The sequence below is a fragment of the Chelonoidis abingdonii genome, chromosome 2, assembly GCF_003597395.2.
Source record: "Chelonoidis abingdonii isolate Lonesome George chromosome 2, CheloAbing_2.0, whole genome shotgun sequence".
Classification (NCBI taxonomy): domain Eukaryota; kingdom Metazoa; phylum Chordata; order Testudines; family Testudinidae; genus Chelonoidis; species Chelonoidis abingdonii.
The window spans coordinates 31,027,391-31,041,763 of record NC_133770.1 but is presented as its reverse complement, the minus strand read 5'-3'; the positions used below and the strand labels follow the sequence as shown (position 1 = coordinate 31,041,763).

Here is a 14,373-nt window from a genome sequence, read left to right as displayed (position 1 = left end):
ATTTCCTGGCCCAGTCACATGGAACCAGGGTGAGTTTCCATTATTACAGAAGAAAGGTCAGGATCTGCTGACTCCAGTGGTGAGTTTACACCTCCTATCACTGGTAATCAAGTCCTGGGGCTTCTCAAAGGCTCCACAAGGAAACAAAACAAGTTATTGGGACAAATACTGCAACTCTTATTTAGAGAAAACTCCCACTGAGCTCAATGGGAGTTTTCCCTGAGTAAAGGCTGCAAGATTTGGATTGTAATCCTTACATTTGGAGTTAGCAAAAACAAGATCCATCTTTTCAGACTGAAAAAAAATTGTTTATCTTATGAGCAAAATATACATATGGAACTTGTTAATTTACTTGGAGGTCTATACAGTTTTATCTGCTCAACTTTCATGTTTACTTTCCCCAACATTTGATGTATCATTGACCTTTAATATAGTATCAACATTAAACAAACACAAAATAAAATAACATTGTTACCAAAATCTATGGTTTCCTCTTGCTTTACCAAAATATTCTCCTCAGAGTCTCACTCATTTCCTGTCAGATGATCTTTGGCACTCAATCTCAAGTAAATAAACAGACCCAGGAGCTGGCCTGCTGCAGAGAGTTTGTTCGGCTAGCTGTAGAAAAGAGGAAGGTACAAGACTATTGCTGCCATGAGGACAGAAGATATTTTAGAAAGTGGAAAAGACTATGCTCCCTAATAGGCCTGGTCTTTTTTTCATGTTACCTTCATCTCATCTTCCTGCTTTTCACCCATCTCTTCCTTTCCCGCTGCAAAAAAACGCCCAAAACATCAATAAGATATGGTGCTTTTTCAGGTGCATTCCAACTGAAGATCTCAAAGCACTTTACAAATATTAATGCCTCACAATATCCCTGACACATCTCTTATTTTACATTTGTGGAAACTGAGGCACAGAAGGATATCCAAAGTTCTTTTGGTGCCACTTCTTGAGACAACCACAAAGCCATTCCTCCCTTCTTCCTATAAGACTTGTTGCTTTAATCGCCTTCTCTAGAACCTTATTCCATATATTTGTTACTCTAAGTGAAATAGTTCTGCCTTACATCCCTATTTTGCACCTGGTATCCTCAGTTTTAGAATACATCTTTTCTCCTCGTTCTCTGGAGCTGTATTTTTAATGAATTGAATTAAATGCTGACGTTGCTATGCTGATCAATCAAGCCTCTGCCAAGTGCACAAAATAAATCCTCTGGTATATTTTGATATTCCTTTGAAAGGAGGAAAATTCCTTTCACATGGCCTCTTGTCCCTAGAAATCTACAAGTTTCTTTGTCTTGGCAACCAGCCAAACAGCATCGTGCTGTACCATTTTTCTTGGCTTATTTTTTTTAGGTCTTTTGAAAAAAAAAACAAGTGCTCACACAATATTTCTTCATCCAACAGCTGTAGGACAGTGACCACAGCTGCATATGTAGTAAAATCCAACTTCCATCAATATTAAGGGATGTGTGGTTTTGTTTTTGAGATGACTGACTAAACTAATCCTGACATAAGCAACTCTGAGGTCACCTCCTATTAAGCCACTTTGCTATAACCATGAGGCACTTCAGAAAGCATAGAGCCCTTTGCAGGATAAATGTATGTAGCCCACCTGGTAGCAATCTTCTCAGGCCTACACTGCTTGATGTCTCCTCACAACCTGACCTGAGTCCTCTGTGGTTCAAGATTTGGCAGTCTATTTAGATGGCCCAGATCTGAGTGGTCCCTTACACCATTTCATGTCCTTATGCAGTTAGCTAAGCTATTTGTAAGGCCAGACCAAGTTTGCTTGTTGACAAATGGTCATGGGACTTAAAAAAAAAAAATCCTCCCAAGATAGTTTATGTATATGACAAAACTGACCAGGAAATATTTATGGCAGGTCCTGAAAGCTCAGTCATTCTGGAAGGGGATCGGAGGAACATGTGCTTCCCTGTACGCTTGTTAGGATTTTTGTGGTGCTCAGATGAAGGCACAATGTGGTTTTGTGGGGCCAATGATAACTGAAACTAAGCTTGGCAGGATAGAAAGATCTTACACATGAGTCAAAAGAGACTGGATATCTGGGTGCTAAAGCATATTGTTTTAAGCCCTGAATGGTAATATTATTAACCAGGTCCTGGTGGGATGTACGTGAAATGAGAGCAAAGCTAACCAAGTTAAAAGCCATAATATGGACACTGCTTTATAGAATCTTACTCAGGCAAAATTCCCAATTACTTCAATGGACATTTTGCTTGAGTAAAGAATGGAAGATTGAGCCAGTGGTCAATGTTAAGGGACTCTTTCCAACCTTTGTAGCAATATACTCCTCTTTCAAGTATATCTAGATAAATGGGCCTGCCTGATTATCTATTAATAATTATTTGACAGACCCCAGTCAGAATCTATTGTGCTAGGTGCTGTATACACACCTAATGAAAAGATGGTCCTTGCCTTCAACAGCTTACAATCTCTATGATGAGACAAAACAGGCAGATACATCAAACAGACTCGGGGATGGGAGGGAGCACGGGTAACATGGAGACTAATATAATCAGTAGAATAAGCACACCAGCAGGCTATTCTTGATGAGGAATGAGAAAGAGCTGGGGGAAGAGCCCCATTTTGGGAGAAGGAAGTCTCCAGTCTCCTTTTATTTATTTATTTGTTTTCATTGATGAGCAGCCACATTACTTCATTTCCTGTCTCTGGAACTGGTTGCAACATGCTCAGTTATAATCTCGATACTAGATGCTATGAAAATATTCAAGTTCATATTCTTGCCTGTAAGGTGTTTTGAGAGGTTGTTTAAATCTCTGCAGTCATGGTGTACATTTTAAAGTCAGTTTAGTATTTAAAAACAGCCAAATGGACAAGATCAAAGGAAAATGGATCTAACTTTCCATTAAGGTTCCATTTATAAATATTTATGAAGGGTTAATAAAGGATTAGGAGATGTTTTAATAAACGGGTAAACAGTTGTTATAGAGTCCAATGGTCAGTGCTGATAACCATGACTTATCATACGCTACAGCACCTTCTGCTGTTATGGTTATACCCAACTGTAACATATATTCCTTATGTCTATTACATGCTTATAGCAGTAATTAATAATGTATTAACCCTTTATAAACCATTTAGAAGTAAAACCTTGCTACAGAGTGGGAATGTAAAATGCTAATAATGAGGCCAGTGAAAGAGGTAACTAGGCAACCATTATTTAAAACAATTTCATTATGCTGTGCAGGGCTGGCCTTGGAATGTATTTATATCAAACCTTTTTTTATGCACGTAATTTGTCTAATTCTGCCACTGCTAAATGGCATATTCCCCTCTTAATATGTGCATAGAGAGGTGAATGGACTTTAATGGCTTTCTCATGTCAGGGCCCTGATGAAGCTTTGTTTTCTAGATAGTCCTACTGTGCAGCAGCCTACTTTTAAAGGGAGCATACATCTGTGGAACTTGGACAAGTGGCTCCTGTCTGAACCACTGTAACTGCAAACCAAGCAACTGAATCTCCATTATGGGCTTATAGATGACACAGAAGTCACAGCTGTGTCTGTTAGTAGGCACGACTTCTGTTTGATCATCCGCTCTGAGCCCAGGGAGGCTATAACTCTTCAGAAAAAGAAGTGCAAAGCTTTCCTGTACATATAAACTCCCATGGAAGGGTCTCTCTCCCGGGCAGTGTACTGTAATCTGACAATCATGGATGAGGGATAAGCACACATGATTTACAATAATATTTAGTAGAATTCATTTGATGGCTTAAAAGCTTTCTATAAAATATTAGTTCCCAGCGACTCCTAAATAAGCCTTTTTCTAGTTAAAAACATAAGCCTGTAAACTAGCAGGCACTGGGGGACTTGGTTCTATGAGTGAAGGCTGAACTGCGCAATTGAAAGGTGTTACTGGCGGCACACTCAGGGGATTCACAATGGAGGTTTCATACATTTAAAATAAAGCACCTGCTTCTGTGTTTAGTCCTTTTATGTTTCCTTGTTACTGAGTGTTCTGTTGAAACCAAAGATATTGATATATTTTAACCTGCAGGGAAATCAATAAAAACTTTAATCACAAAATTAAATAAAAACCAAAGCTACTAACATAACATGGCAGAACTTTCTGAAGGAACAACATGGCATTTTATGGTACTCCAAGTCGGCTTATTGTTGTTAAAAATGAAAAAAAATAAATCAATACCACCTTTATTGTTACTTGAAAGGTAGAGTAAAGCCTTGTCATTATTTGAGATAATGTCTTAGTAAACTTTATTAAAGAGTTAGCAGGGCAGGACAAGGCATTAAAATATGTTCTTTTTTCAAAGATGTATGTAGCTTTCTTGAAAGGAGGATTTAAGAATCTCAAACAGTCATCTTCACCATAGTCTCTGAATCTGTCATGGCCCGTTCTCACATCTCCTCCTGCCTGGGAAAAGAAATATGCATCACCATACTGGTACCAGGCTGGTATTGTACTTGGAAAGTAGAGAGCAGAAGTGCTAAGTACCACCTTATGATGTGGAACTGGTGTCCTTCATTGCTGCATCCATTTTAAGGGGGCATGGCCCATTATTAGGCAGAACTGGACTTCTAGAAGACAGTATTTAATAATTGGAGATACATCTATCTGCTAGAACTGGAAAGGACCCTGAAAGGTCATTGAGTCCAGTCCCCTGCCTTCACTAGCAGGACCAAATACTGATTTTTTTTTTTTTTTGCCCCAGATCCCTAAGTAGCCCCTTCAAAGATTGAACTCATGACCCTGGGTTTAGCAGGCTAATGCTCAAACCACTGAATTATCCCTCCCACCTAGAATATCAGGGATGGAAGGGACTTCAGGTGGTCATCTAGTCCAACCCCCTGTTCAAAGCAGGACCAATCCCCAGACAGATTTTTGCCCCAGATCCCTAAATGGCCCCCAAGATCCCTAAGTCACACCCCACCTTATAGTAAGACATTCTTTCTCTATGGCGGAGTAGTTGTTCTCCTGTTGTTGGAGCTTTATGCTCAATAGAGAACGGTGCTTGTGCTCCATTCCTTGGAAGTTTTGAGATAACACAGCTCCTAGACCAACTATGGATGCATCAGTTTACAGAATAAATGGTAATGAAAAGTCTGGTCATTGGTGCATAGGTTGCTGATGCAAAATGTCCTTTATTTTCTCAAAAGTTTGTTCACACTCCCTTGTCCATTGTACCACTATTGAAGCTAACATCTTCATAAGGTCCATCAGTGGGGTGGCCAGAGATGCAAACTGAGGTATAAAGCAACAGTAATAACTCACTAAGACTAGGAACACCCATACTTGTTTCTTGGTCTTGGGGACTGGGGTTTTCTTTAGGGCATCTGTCTTGTCCCAAAGAAGCTGGATTTGGCCATTTCCCACAAGATATCTAAGATATCATGCTTCTTGCTTGCCAAATTTTCACTTTTGGGGGTTTGCTGTGAGTCCAGCCTCTCCCAATGGGTGTAGTTTGGATGCCACAGGGACAAAGTGTGACATCCATTCTGAGATGAAGATAACCAATATTCAGAAATGCCACTGCAAACTGGTGATGGTGGGGAAGTACGTGGTCCATGAGACACTAAAAAGTGGCCAGGGCCTCATGCAAACCAAAGGTCATGGTAGTAAATTGTAAATGACACACTGGAGTGGCAAACGTCATCTTTTCCTCTTGCATCTTGCATAAAAGATATTTGCCAATACTGTTTTGTTACGTCTAGGATTGTAATATGCTTGGCTTCCCTCAACGGTCCAGGTACTTGTCCATCCAGGGTATGAAATAAGCATCAAACTGTGAGACAGCATATCACCTCCCAAAGTCCACACTGAATCAATGCTGTCTGTCTTAGGTATGGGCACCACCAGACTTTACCAAGGAATTTTGGACTCCTCAATGACCCCAAGTTGCAGTATTGCCTGAACTTCCCACTCCATGGTTCCACAGAGTTTCTCAGGGATTTGCTAGGTCTTATGTTCAGATTTTGTTCCTGAGTTTGTCAGAATCTGGTGTGCCAGGAGGCATGTTTGACCTGGTTGAGAGAAGAACATATTGCCATCACCCTCTAAGAGGTTCCTGGCTTCCTGCAATGAAATCAAACCATAGGTTGCTGGGAGAGCCTGCGTTACTAGCTTTTAGTTTCACCTCCAGGTCATGATAGGTGTCCCTTGTCATAACACCTCAGGTTGTCTCATGGGGAGCAGAACCTGACCTTCTCTGGCTCCTGAGGTCCACTGGCATTGTTCTGGAAGGATCAGCTTGTGGTGGGGCATCTGGCTTGGAACAATTAATTTTAGGAGTCACTGCAACCAGAAATTCTTTGGGAATCTGGACAATAGCTGCTAGTGAGCTGGGATTATGCCTGCAAACTCAGGTTTGAATTGCCACTGGCAGAACTCCCAAGTATTGCTCTAGGACAACTGAGTCTATAATGTCCAATGAAGTATGAGTCTCTGACTGGAGCCACCAAGTAGCCCAAATCCTTTAGGCTTTAGGCTACAATGTGGGGCCATGACCAAGGAGGAAAAGGTTCAGACCAGAATTGATGGTGATACATCTCAGGGGACATGCCCAGAGGTCAACGGTAGCTACTTTTATGGCATCAAAATCTTTAACTCTTTTATTGTCTAGGGCCTGGTAGGCAATCTTGGCTTCTTTGGACAGGAAAGGTGCAAGTTGTGTAGCCCAGGTCCCCTTAGTCCATTAGGCAGTCACGGTTACCTACTTGAAAGTGACCAAGTAGGCCTCCAGATCATCATCCGGCTGCAACTTGGCAAGGAACAGGCCAGGGGCGAGTATTGTTGTTCCAAACATATCTGGTTTGGCCACCGACTGAAGCAGTCACTCCTAAAACTGCCCCCTTGCTGTTGATATTTTTGCTGGAGCTAAAGCATATCCAGGAGTGCAGCCTGTTGTCTTTGGGCAGTTCACTGGGTCACTTTTTGCCCCTCCGGTAGCAGATGCTGGGCTTTAGCATGGGCCTGCTGTTATGTCAAAAGTCTGAATAAGTCTTCCATTGTCCCCTTGTAATGAGAGGGGTTTGGTCAATCGCACTTCTGGTACCAGTTGTCATTGGCATACTTGAGCCTGGGGGTGTCTGATGTAGTGAGCTCATCTAGTTTCAATAGTCCAGTCTCTAACACACACACACATTCATACATACACACACAACATCAAAAAGATCTCTCTGTGATCCAATCACAAAGTGTAGTCAGCCTGGCTTCTTGGGCTTGTGGTAAAAGGAAGATCCGTCCATTCAGCTATACACCCTTCCTTCTTCCCTCCCCTGGCTTCAGCCAGGAACTGCCATCTGATAGAAGCAACCAGCATCTTTTATTTGGCCTGCTGGGCTCTGGTTGGCTGTTGCCTGCTTCCAGCCCTTATAGTTGCTGGAGGACCAATATTTGCTGGTTCCATTAGTGGCTGGCCCAGAGACGCCTTTCTAGACAACTTTGGAAGTCCAAATCATGCTGTCCTTCTCTTCCTAAAAAGTTGTTCCCTGGGCAGAGTGCACCAAGGCAGCAGGAGTTTCTGGCAGAAGGCAGTGAATGCCTAGTACACCTGGTCACCAGGAACATCTCCACAAAAGAAAACTGTTTAGGTACATGGATATGTAAATGGAAACAGGCCCATTTTCCAATGAAAATGTGTTGTTATAGTGCAAAATGAATCAATTTAATTGTATAAAAATGAACCTTGACAAGAATAGGTGTACTCATGAATTAAGGCAGATTTCAGGTTGAAAGCATGTGAAAATGTGAATTCTGCTATTTTCCATGTGAAAAATTACAATTTTGCACCAAAAAAAGTTATATACAATGACATTTTGGGGGGTACAAAATTGTGTGAAATGTCAAATATTTCTGTACACAATTCCATAAAAAACAATGTGCATTTTTTTCACAGCTCTACCATCATGTGCGCTGCTTTATATTCCTTGCTAACCAGTACTGATTGTCAAGATTTCATGTGTGAGTAGCAGATTTTCAATTTATAATTACTTTTCCTTTACTGATTGATTCAATGATGCAACAGTCCATTATTTGCAACCTCACAAACTCTTCCATAATAGTCTGATTTGACAAACACTGAAGCAACCAAGCTCCAAAAAAGGGTGAGAACCACGATGTCTAATAAAACGTCTCCTTTGTTCTAATTTGATATTGGATTTAGTCAAGAAAGAATAGGTAGATCTCTGATTTTTGACAGTAACAACACCGTTGGCACTGACCTCTGCTCAGCATCAAGGCATGAGATGTATGAAAAGAGTGTAACATTTATGAAGTATGACATACCAGGGTGCAATACAGACCAGTGAGGGGCTATGCCACCCCTGCCCTGCAACCTGGGGTGCCTAGTAATGCCTTACTGTTTTAGCTCTCAACCTGGACCACTCACAAACAGCTTGCCAGCATACAGGTCACTCCCAGATGTGTTTGTGTAACTGCAGACTGTCAGTCACACCCTGGCTCTCACCATCTTTGATTATGCTGCACAATGACACCATCACACTCCCAGTCCCAGATTTTCCCCCAGAAATTTATGTCTTGTACTGCCCAATGCTGTCCTGGACAGTTCAACTATATTAAGTCAGTATTCCTTTAAGGGAAATAATATATAACAATTTACCACTCTAAATGGAGTTACCCAGACATTTAAAGTTAAACACACTGATCAAAAAAACCCCAAAATTATTAATTACAAAGAGAGAGATTTTAAGTGAAAATAAGCATAGGCCCCATACAGTCAGTCACAGTTACAAGAAAAATAAAGATAAAACACTTTCTAATGCTCAGCTTCACAGATTAAACTTAATTCAAGGTAAAGCTCTTATCCATGTGTTCCCAATAGCATTACTGATCAAATGCTCATGTTGACTGCTCCCACAGAATCCAACAGCTGTTTCTTTTGTTATCTGAGATGCAAAGAGTAAAACAGAAGGGGGTCGGGGGTCTCTTGGAGTGTTTGCCCTTCCTTTTCATAGTTTCAGTCCCTCTCTTGAAAAGCATTTCTAGCTCAGAACCAGGAGACAGAGTCTGTGTGGAAGGATGTTCCCTGCTGGTTTTTTTTTTCACCTGTGTATACTTGCATGCAGGTTTCCTTTTATTTCCTCCCTTTCCACCCAATGACTCTGTTTACTGCTTAAATGCAAATTAAGGCAAACACACATTCATTTGTTCAATACAGGCCTATTTGCCCAGTTTGGTGCTACGTGAGTTTTGAACATGCACTTTTAGCATCTCATAAGGGAAAGTTTATAGTGTCACACATAATGCTTCTATACACATTTTACCATGACGTTACTGATCAGCAAGTTATGAGTTTTCAAGTGATATCTCACAGGGCATACATTTTACAAAGATTATTACAATAGTGTGTAGGGTGAGAACACAGGGGTGCATTCTGTCAGACAAATGCACAGCCACTGCAGTAGGAAGGGCCATTATTTCAGTCCTTTTCTGTACAGGGTTGTGCAAACATCAGGTCATGAGGATCATGGAAATACTATTTATACACAGGCTCCACTATGAATACATGTCATGTGGAAATATTTCACAAAGGAGGTCTTTGGAGTGGAAACCTCTGAACGAAGGGGCATTAAAAGGAAAAAGTATGCTAAGAAATCTGTCTGTGCCACCTATCTTCTAGGTGACAGGTACAAACTTCTGGGTTGTTTCTTTCATGGAAGTAGTGTCATTAAATGCAGAACTTTACAAAGGACCCAATTAGGTCAGATACATGAATCATAGAATGTAATGACTTGTTGGATCATGTTACTATCTCCCTTGCTTTCCCCCTTCTAGGCAATTTGTGAATGGGAGCTGGTCTCACACCTGCTATACATATTTTACTGCAGAATATTGAACACTGCACAATAAAGTTATTTTAATCTCAAGATAAATAATTAAAAAATAACATGGAAAAGCTGTTAGTAAATACAGTAAAAGGATATGCTTGAGGGTGTTTTCTTATAGTGGAGTGAGTTATTTATAAATCTCTTCTTTCTGCATGCTAAAAGAATAGCTAAGGATACGGGTTATGGGAAAGAACCATGGGATGCACTGAGTTGTATGAAGTAAATATTCAGACACTGCTTGCTCTATGTATCTGAGAGCTCAGGATGTATGTAAACCACCCACAGTGCCAGTAATTTTATTCTATCAGAGATTTATTTCAGCACTGATAGATATAAAATGACTAATTGAGATTGTGGCAAAATTACAAAAGCTATTAAGAACATAAGAACAGCCATACTGGGTCAGACCAATGGTCCATCTAGCCCAGTATCCAGTCTTCCAACAGTGGCCAATACCAGGTGCTTCAGAGGGAATGAATGGAACAGGTAAACATCAAGTGATTCATCCCCTGTCCCCCATTACCAGTTTCTGGGAAACTTCAAAGCATAGATTTGCACCCCTGTCCACTCTGGCTAATATCCTTTGATGATAGACCTATCATCTATGAACTTATCTACTTCTTTTCGAACCCTGTTATAGTTTTGGCCTTCACATCATCCTCTGGCAAAGAGTTCCACAGGTTGACTTCGCATTGTGTGAAGAAATGCTCCCTCTTCTTTGTTTTAAACCTGCTGCTGATTAATTTAATTTGGTGACCCCTAGTTCTTGTGTCATGAGAAGGAGTAAATAACATTTCTTTATTTACTTTCTCCACACCCGTCATGATTTTATAGACCTCTATCATATTCCCTCCCTTAGTCGTCTCTTTTCCAAGCTGAAAAGTCCCAGTTTTATTAATCTTTCCTTAGAACCCTGATAATTTTTGCTGCCCTTTTCTGTACATTTTCCAACTCCAATATTCCTATTTTGATATGGGATGACCACATTTGCATGCAGTATTCAAGATGTGGGCATGCCATAGATTAATATAGAGGCAATATGATATTTTCTGTCTTATCAATCCCTTTCTTAATGATTCCCAACATTCTTTTCATTTTTTTGACTGCCGCTGCACACTGAGTGGATGTTTTCAGAGAACTATCCACAATGACTCCAAGATCTCTTTCTTGAGTGGTAACAGCTAATTTATACCCCATCATTTTCTATTTACAGTTAGGATTATGTTTTCCTATATGAATTATTTTGCAATCCCTTTCCTAATGGTTCCTAACCTTCTGTTAGCTTTTTTGACTGCTGCTGCACACTGGGCAGATATTTTCAGAGAACTATCCATGATGACGCCAAAATCTTTCTTGACTGATAACCAGGGTCAGCTCCAGGCACCAGCTAAGGAAGCAGGTGCTTGGGGTGGCCAATACAAAGGGGCGGCACTCTGTCCACTATTGGGGTGGCACATCCAGGTCTTCGGCAGGAGCGAAGGACCCGTTGCTGAACTGCCATGGAAGAATGGTGCGGCACGACTGAGCTGCCGCCTCACTGCCGTTGATTGGCTTTTTTTTTTCTTCACCGCTTAGGGCGGCAAAAAACCTGGAGCTGGCCTTGGTGATAACTAACTTAGACCCCATAATTTTGTATGTATTGTTGGGATTATATTTTGCAATGTGCATTACTTTGAATTTATCAACACTGAATTTCATCTGCTATTTTGTAGCCCAGTCACCCTTTAGTGAGATCCCTTTGTAACTCTGCAGTCAGCTTTGGACATAACTATCTTAAGTAATTCCTATCATCTGCAAATTTTGCCACCTGACTGTTCAGCCCCTTTTCAAGATCATTTACAAATATGTTGAACAGGAGAGGTCCCAGTACATATTCTTGGAGAACCTCACTGTTTTTTCTCTCCATTTTGAAAACTGACCATTTATTCCCTATCTTTTAACCAATTACTGATCCATGAGAAGACCTCCCCTCTTATCCTATGATGCTTATTGAACTATTAACTTTATTTAAATAAGTACAATAACAGCTGTCATAAGCAGCCATACAAGGAACCAACAAGCAAAGGTTGCTCGTTCATTTGGGGTGAAAATCACTTCTGTGCGAGGGACCAGTACAATGATGGGGGCCTAAGTGGAACTTAAGAGGAGCATAGGTTGTGCACTGGCCATTTGCACAGGGATGAATTCCACTCCTAGGCCTGGCCTACACTAAAAAGTTAGGTTGACCCAGCTATGTCACTCAGGGTTGTGAAAAATACCTACCCCTGGGCAACATAGACTCACAAACTCAGAGAAATGTATGACTGGAAGGGACCTCAATGGATCATCAAGTCCAGTCCCATAGTTTAGCTGACCCTAAGCCCTGGTGTAGACAGCACTAGAGCAACAAAAGAATTCTTCTGTCAACCTAAGTACTGCTTCCAGAGGAGGTAGATTACCTACAGTGATGGAGAAACCTCTTCTGTCAGCGTAGATAGTGTCTACACTGCAGTGCTGTACCATGTCAAGTGTAGATACAAGATACAAGTGTAGACAAGCCTGTAGATAAAAGAAGTCCATGTGATGGGAGAAAGTGGCTTAGGACTAAAAGCATTTGCTACATATTTTGTGTTTTAGAAGTAGATGTCAAAAACCTTATAACTAAGAATTTGAACTTAGTATAGATGGAGATCAGGACAGAGCTTCTCAACTGTAGTTCTGAAACCATTCTGCTTCGTCCGTGAACTATAAACTGCACTTTGCTTTGCCATTTAATATCTCTGTTCAGGAATGTGTACATAAATTAGACTAGCATACACTAGTCTACTAGTGTCAACTAACTAATCTCCCAACAAGGAAATTGTTCTCTCCTGGAGTCTAAATTCTCTGATCACCTGGAAACCATGAAAATATAAATTTATGCAAAACTAAGAGATTCATATAATAGCATATCAAGAAAGTATGTGTATCAAACTATTGATTAGGCAATTTTGTATCCAATTACCCTTGAATTACCATATTTAGGAATGGTTGAACTAGACAGCAGCCTGTAGGTGTTTATTACCATCTCTTTAGGCCATACTTATTCACAGTTACCCAACACACATACCATGTGATACACATACCTGTGCCACCAATATCCAAACCAAGTTAGCAAGTAACTGAACAGTTAGAGGGAGCTGTAGGGAATATGTACAGACACTGTAAACACATGTGTGAAATAATGCAGCAACCTCTTTTAAGTGAGTTAGTGGATGAGAAAATCCATAATCTCTTTTAAAATATTTCTCTGAATTTAAAGGTAGGGATCAGAAATACCAGTGGTCACATAATGGAAATTCCCATGGTAGTATTAAACTTATGGAAGGAGGGAGGGGTTGAAGTTGCAGGAGGCCTCTCAATTTTTGGGAAAGGTTCAACTTCCCACATAGCACTCCTAAACAGCTGGAGAAAGCCAACCAAAATGTCAATCAAATTCTAGTGAGCACAGGTCAGAACAAACATCTGCATTTCTTGTCTTATTTCTCTGTGTGTTCTACTCAGTTTTTTGTTTCACACAATTACTCTTCATTAAATAGTTTGTTTATTCCACAGATTAAGGCTCAAAAAGGGGTTCTTGTACTTTGTCTTAGTTTGCTTTAGCCAGTTGATCAAGTGCATAGCAGAGAGCATTTTTCACATTGACACTGTGATTAACAGCTTGGGCCCCTTTTCAGAGTTAGTTACAATTTTTCATAAAGTTGCTTCTGCAAGATGAGCAAAATTAAGCAGTGCACTTGTGCTAATTTACTTTTAAAGAGTGTCAGCCTCACATCATTTAATCTTGGCATATTATCCAGTAAAGGAGAAATGGAGCCAAATATTTCATTTTTTAAGAATCAAAGCAGAATTCTCACAAGCAGGAACAAACATGGAGAATATGTTATATCCTTCCCCAGTGGGTCACTGACAGTATCTTTACTGAAGACGTGTAAGTCTCTTTCACACATGTACTGCAATCACACTGTATTTGGATTTACTCAGGAAAGAAATTGTTAGGACAAACACAATCTCAGAAGTCTGCTGAAAGACCTGAAGTCAATGGGAAAACATTTCCTTGAAGACTCCATAAGGAGGAGAACTATGGAGTTGTCTCCCCTTTCTTTTCATAGTTCAATAAACCTTTGAAATGTATTTTTTGAAAAGTATGTCCTGACCAAGGTTCTCTCTCCTGTTAGGGTGTAGACACTGCTGTCTTCCCAAAGTTCATTGGCCCTGCTTCAAGAGTCAGGATGGCTTCTTTCTGTTCTTCCCTTCTTGTTGACTTACCACCCCTCTACTGATTGATATGGAAATGAGGCATCCATTATTTTGATACAATAATGCTTAATTTAACTCCACCAGAGAGGTCCTTTGGGGCCATCTGCCTGTCCCAAGTCAGGATAAAGGAGGAGGGTTGGGCGTGGGGCTAGCAACTCCACCCTGTAAAAAAATCAACCTGCTACAGAAACGCCAACAACAGAGACAACAGAGACTTTTACCCTGGAAAAAGAAGGGTCTTCAAC

The 14,373-nt window shown here is 40.5% G+C and overlaps 1 long non-coding RNA gene across 1 annotated transcript in view; it reads left to right on the top strand.

Annotated features, from left to right (window-relative positions):
- LOC142046308 (uncharacterized) overlaps positions 1-14,373 on the top strand; it is a 105,049-nt gene that overhangs the window by 58,259 nt on the left and 32,417 nt on the right. The window contains exon 3 of the long non-coding RNA XR_012655193.1: positions 7,900-7,964. This is a non-coding gene — a long non-coding RNA (uncharacterized LOC142046308). The remainder of the gene's footprint in view (positions 1-7,899; positions 7,965-14,373) is intronic.